This window comes from Alnus glutinosa, chromosome 14 (assembly GCF_958979055.1).
Source record: "Alnus glutinosa chromosome 14, dhAlnGlut1.1, whole genome shotgun sequence".
Classification (NCBI taxonomy): Eukaryota; Viridiplantae; Streptophyta; class Magnoliopsida; order Fagales; family Betulaceae; genus Alnus; species Alnus glutinosa.
In genome coordinates this window covers 16130022-16136480 of record NC_084899.1, presented here as the reverse complement: position 1 = coordinate 16136480, position 6459 = coordinate 16130022, and the positions used below count along the sequence as shown (strand labels likewise).

At 32.4% G+C, this 6459-nt stretch overlaps 1 pseudogene; it reads left to right on the top strand.

Moving 5' to 3' along the window:
* The first annotated feature begins 1542 nt into the window (after window positions 1-1542).
* LOC133856741 (E3 ubiquitin-protein ligase ATL6-like) lies at window positions 1543-2182 on the top strand (annotated as a pseudogene).
* The last annotated feature ends 4277 nt before the right edge of the window (window positions 2183-6459 follow it).

Here is a 6459-nt window from a genome sequence, read left to right as displayed (position 1 = left end):
CTCTATAAATATAGAAGAGCAGAGAGAGAGAGAGAGAGAGAGAGAGAGAGAGAGAGAGAGAGAGAGAGAGAGAGAGTTTTTGATGATTAGTTTTCTTTTGTATTTTTAGTTGCAATCCTTTGATGCAATCTTTTCATTTACATTTTCCAGAGAGCTTAGATTAGTTTATTTTAATTTTGTAAGTCATTTTAATTCCGTTTTATTCAAGAAAGCTTTGATTTTGTTTGATGCAATTCTTTTCCTTATTTTATTTCAGCAATCTTTTCTTCTTTCTTTAGTGTTTGTTTCAGTTTATTTTTTATATAACTCTGGAATCCGGAAATTCCGGAGAGCTTAACCTAGTATCTTAAATGCTTTTCTTTAGTTTTTCTTTTTCCAATTCCTTGTTCTTCATTGTTAAATTTATAGTTCCTAATTCCTCTTAAAGAAATGGATTCTTCTTCTTCTATAGGAGATTCTCATTTCTTCTTCAGTAGCTAAATTAATTATAGGGTATTAATGGAACTCCTTCCGATTACTGTGGCTTGATTATCTCATTCTTTGGATTTCTATATATGTGTAATGATTACATAGTTTAGAGGTTTGCAAAACTCTTGTGAAACGTTCTTCAATTCAATAATCAATCTTGAAAAGAAGGTTTTCTTATCCATGAGAACCCTTCAATTCTTGAATGACCTCTACGTTTCTTTTTTCTGTGATTAAGGGAACGATAGCTATGTAATGATGCTCTTTGACATAATCTATGTGAACTTGATAAATCATGCTAGGGAACATGTATTACTCCACATCCTTTTAGTTTAAATGCTTTTTAGATGCTTTTCATTATAGTATAATTTTTATGTGGATGATCCATGCAAAACTAAGATGGTTTATGTTTTTTCCATAACTATATAAATTATTATTACCTTTTAACTAAAGTAGTTTCATGTTGAGGTCGTTGTGTGACTGACAATTATAACGCGCTTGTATTATACGTATAAAGGAAATCCGAGATAGACATAATTTGCCATTGGTACGAGGATTGAGTAAAATCAATTCTCTATCCCTTTCATTCTATAAATCTCTCCATTTTTATTGTTCTTAGTTTGTGTTAACTTCGTTTTTAAAATTAAAAAAAATATATATCTTTTTCAATGTTAAATTAGATAACATCTTAAGTATTCCATAAAGCAAAATAACATACACAATCCTTGTGGTTCGACACCCTCACTATAGTGCAAAGATTCATACTATTGCGAGTGGTTTATAAATATTAAAATTCACGTAGTCGTTCAAAACCGATTTAGTTTTCAAAACCAAAATCTCAATTTTTAATCATCAGTAAAAACACTACCACTAGTCCTCTTAGTTCTCTCACCGCAGTCCCACTGCGCCAATGCACAGACGATTACGGAATTAGCCTCTATGAACGGACCAAGCCATAATTTCAGCTAGTTGATGGCGGTGGTCATCGAGTTCCTCATGTGCGCCTTCTTCTCTATCTATTGCTGCGAGTGATTGGATTCATGAGCCGCCAAGGCCCACACCACTGGTCCAAGAACCATGGTCTGGACCCCAGCCATGATTGAGACCTTCCCGATCCTCGTCTACTTCGCGGTCAAAGAGCTCAAAATGGCCAAGGGAGCACTCAAGTGTGCCGTGTGCTTGAACAAATTCAAAGACTACGAAACGCTACGTTTGCTACCAAAATGTAGCCATGTCTTTCATCCCGATTGTATTGATGCTTGGTTAGCATGCTGCTCGACGTGTTCAGTTTGCAGAGCTAAGTGCCCACACTAGTTCGAGTCGAGTCAGGAGAACCCGGCATCAGAAAACGGTGCGGGAGAAAACGACAACGTTTTGATAAATGTTGAGGATGATCATAAAAGAGACTGTCCAGCGAGGACGAGAATATCCAGGAAGTTCCCAAGGTGGCACTCAACGGGTCACTCACTGGTTCAGCCGGGAGAGAACATAGAGAGGTACACTCTAAGATTTGCCGGAGGAGGTGAGGAAGCAGATCGTGGTGAGTGGGAAGCTGAGGCGGTCAAGTAGCTACGACGTTGTTTTGGGCAGGAATATTTCTCTGAATGGAAGAGGGGCAAAATGGTCTCAATGCAGCCTTAAAAGGTCACGTGAAATCGTTTCCGTCCAAAGAGATGGACAACATAGACGGAAGGTACTATTTGCAAAAGTTGGTTAGATTGGGGGGATTTATTGCACATTTTTGAATACTAGACGTCAAAACACAAATGAGTGGATACTTCACGAGGATAAAGTGTACTTTCTAAAATTAAAATAAAATAAAAAATAAGAAAAAAAAAAAAAAAAAAAAAAAAAAAAACCCTCATGCAAAGGTTATCAAACACCATTAAATTACAGTCATCCCACCCCACGTTTGTGATGCAAACCGGTTTACACATGGCTTCATGCCATCTAACAAAATGATAATCATGAAACTAAATAGTTCAATTGAAGTAAAACAAATATATATTATTTCAAAATAAAGGTAAATTTGGTCGGGTTTGAAAATCTTATTGAAAGGGTTACAATTTTTTATTTCACAAACAATTTTCAATATCAATATTTTTGCTATATCAAAACTTGCGGTCAATGGAAGTCAAAATATGAAGCAAAAATCTCGCTCGTTCAAGGTTGCGACATAATTTTCGTTCGAACGAGAGTTGCAGACAAAACATTCGCTCGAATGATTTTGGACTTGAGATAAACAAGTTGAAGCCGGAGTAGGGATTAGTTAAAGGTGAATCAAAGGAATTATATGCTATATATCCAAAGTGGGGTTGAGCCAAGTTGATGGGTGCGGTAGGTCAACTATGGCTGCCATAGATAACCAGCTGGTGCTGAGGGCTATTGAGTTCGTTGAATATGTAGCCGATTCTCGTCTGTGGAAGGATCCACAGAAGGGGTTGCATAATGATAGCAGCTTTGGCATTATACGGAAAACAAGGGCAAATTAAAGTTGGGTTGAAATTATAAATGAACCAAATTAGACGAGTGTTGACAATGCAAAAGCGCACCTTCTAGACTTGTACTCCTCTACGGTACATCCTCATCGTAAGCTCTTTGCGTCCGCTATTTGTAATTATCTGTCTATTATTCCTATATGTAAATACGAATGCGGTTAACAAAAATTATTATTCACATATACGAATGCGGATAATAATTTTAAGGTATGCGAATATAGTTATTAACCGCATCCGTATATTCTTTATATATAATATAGACTATATATATATATTATATTGAGTAATGCTAGAAGAAGGATTAGAGTCTTTCTTATGTCCTCTCATATGTCATGTATCTTTTAAAATTACCATTAAATATGAGATTATTATTATTACATTTAGATTCAATTGTAATTTTAAAAACCACATGACATTTGGGAGGGCACAAAGAATACTCTAATCCTCCTTCTTGCATTACTTTATTATACTAAATAAATTAATCAAAACGTCGTTTTAGTATATCTAATAACAAAATGACATCGTTTTTTTTATTAGGTATAGGTTATATATATTTACATTGGTTTGATTAGCTGTGTTGTTTTATCGTGTAACACTGGGCAAAAAGGAAAAATCAACATGAAATTAATATATTTTCAAAAGACTATAGCTTAAAAAAATAAAACAAGTCCAAAATACTAAAAATATGTCTAAATATTTTTTAAAATCGTTTGAAATAAGCCCTATTAGAGACCCAACGAAAACTCATTACCTAATATACAGATAGTGAATAATAAATACATTTAATAACCGTAATAGCCGGGTAAATGCGATTAGTAAAAACATGATCAAAATTTGACTGTGGGTATTACAAATAATCATATCCGCATATACACCCCTACTAAATGAGATGTCAAAGTTTTCACATTATATGGAGGTACCAAATTAATTAAGTCGGAAACCATATATTATTAAATGGATTAAATACGATTAATTATTGATTAAATTAGAAAGTTGGCATCTAGAAGTGGAGCCACGGTCCAATTTACACCATTAAGAAGAAAAAAAACTATGATTCAATTCTGTGGGTGGTTGCCGAAATTAAATAAATATATAAAATAAAATAAAATAATTGGGTGCATGGTGGTAATGCATTCCAAAGTCAAAGTAATCTGATAAAGCAAATACAGAGAAATAAATAACTTAATTAATAAGATCAAGATTATAAATCATGAGAGACCCTTACTTAAGGCACCCATCATAATTACAAGGAAGCTTCATAATTTGAAGCAAGTCCATTGTTTCTTTGACATTAGCGGATAACTCCACTATAATTGTATTCTTACAACTCCTAAACAAGATTAATGCGACTCTCCCAACTAATTTTTAGATTAATTTGTCAACAAAAATGATTGAAGAGCTATAATGGATGTGTTTGGTAAATATTTGGGTTGTGATTTTTTTTAAAATAATAATAAGAAAAAGAAGTGATTGATGTAATATAAAGTAGATAAAAGTTTTGAAATTTTAAATGAAAAGATGAAAAAAAAAAATGAAAAAGTAATTGATTTGATATAAAAAGTGAAGAAAATTGTTAAAAAGTTATTGATGTGATATAAAAAGTGAAATGTTTTGAAGTTTGACTTGTTTAGGGAAAAAAAAAAACGTGATTTATGAAGATAACCCATATTCATCGTATCAGGATTCCTTACAATTTCTTTAAAATTGTAGATTCTCAAATTAAGGAAATTTAGGTCGTTTCATGCATCGACCGACATGAAAAATGCTACATATTAAAACTGTGTAATATGTGTCATTTTAATTATGAGAATTGAGTATATTCTTATCAGGTTCTTACACTTTATGTCGTATAAAAGGTTTGAGCAAAAAATGGTCTTTTGTTTAGTAAAGAAAAAACGTTTCTGCAAAAGTGAAGAAAAAACATTTTGGAATGATTTTTTTTTTTTTTTTTTTTTGCCTCGATAACATGTCATAGTAAAGTATCATTTTTCATGTCACAGCCTAAATTAACATAATTTAAAAATCTAATTTTTTTAAAAAATTGTAGAGAATCCTAATCCACATTCATCACTCATTTCTTAGAAATTTTAACAGAGTATGTTTACATGTACATTAAGTGTTCATCAAGTATCCATTAAAAAATGAGGTGACATTTAAAATCATCATCGGGCATGTGATTAATCAAATTATAATTTTAAAAACCACTTTATTTTTTTATGAACACTTAATTAATATTTAATGTACTATTAAAATTAATCATTTCAACTTATATCGGCGTAGACTTGGACTTGGACTTGGACCGGAACAAAGTGGAGCAGTTCGTTGGCCTTGAAGATGTACGTATTTTCTACGCGCGGGGGAGCACTAAGCCTACTTGTCTTGGAGAAGAGTCAAAAGATGGGGCGGCGCATGGAAAGGTCGGAAAGAGTACACTATGCATTAAATTTGGACTTTCCTAGATTATTTAATCTCAAATTTTAACAATTTATACCCAATCATATTTTAAAAAATACTTAGATAGATGACAATTTATTCACCAAGAACATATATAAGAGTAACAAGAAGCATTTGATAGCTGCAAAAGAGAAAAATATTTGGATCATTTCTCATTTGTGTTATTCTTTTGTAGAATATGTTAATCTTTTTCTTTCTCGTGATATTCCAATTTTATTTCCCGTAGAATTGATTATTGTGGAGTAAATGGAGCCATGCTGTGTATAAAAGTTAACATAATTGATGGCGTAGGGTTGTAAATGAGTCAAGACCAGGCCATTCAAGATCGGCTCATTCAAATTTATCACGAACTTAAGTCAAGCTCATGACGTGTTTTATAGGTTGAGCTCAGCTCGACTTCCTAAGGAGAAATGCTTGTGCGAGCTTGTGCTTAGCTCGAGTATTTTATATTTAAATTTTAAACTAAACCAAGAATGATTCCTTACTAGACCATGAACATGTGTTTATTAATATTATTGACTTCTAATACTTAAGGCCAAAGAAATAATTATTTTTTAAACACTGTTTTTTAGAACTCAAAATTTACTCAAATTTTATCAAACTTCTTTTAATTTTTATATTAAATTTTTTAAACCTTCAAAACATAATTTCAAAGAACAAATTAGTTTTACATTCATAATTTTAAATATTTTTCAAAAAAATTACACACCCAAACCATCTCAAAGCATCAAGGGCAAATTTGAGAATTCAAATCAAAACCCAGCCTTGACTTGTCTACTCACAAATAGAGGGACATTATTGTCAAAAATTACTGAAGTAAAACTTACCGACGGGCGTGCGCTTTATATAGATGAGTGAAGGTTGAATTTGTTGGTTTCTTTTCGATGTTGGATCGACAAGCCAACAGAAACACTTGAAAAGTGAAAACTTCTTTACTTATCGGTGTGGGACAAGCTAGACAAGAGAAAATATAATAATAATAATAATAATAATGATAATAATGATAATGGAAGAGAATAAATCCAACCAAAGGCCTAATCCT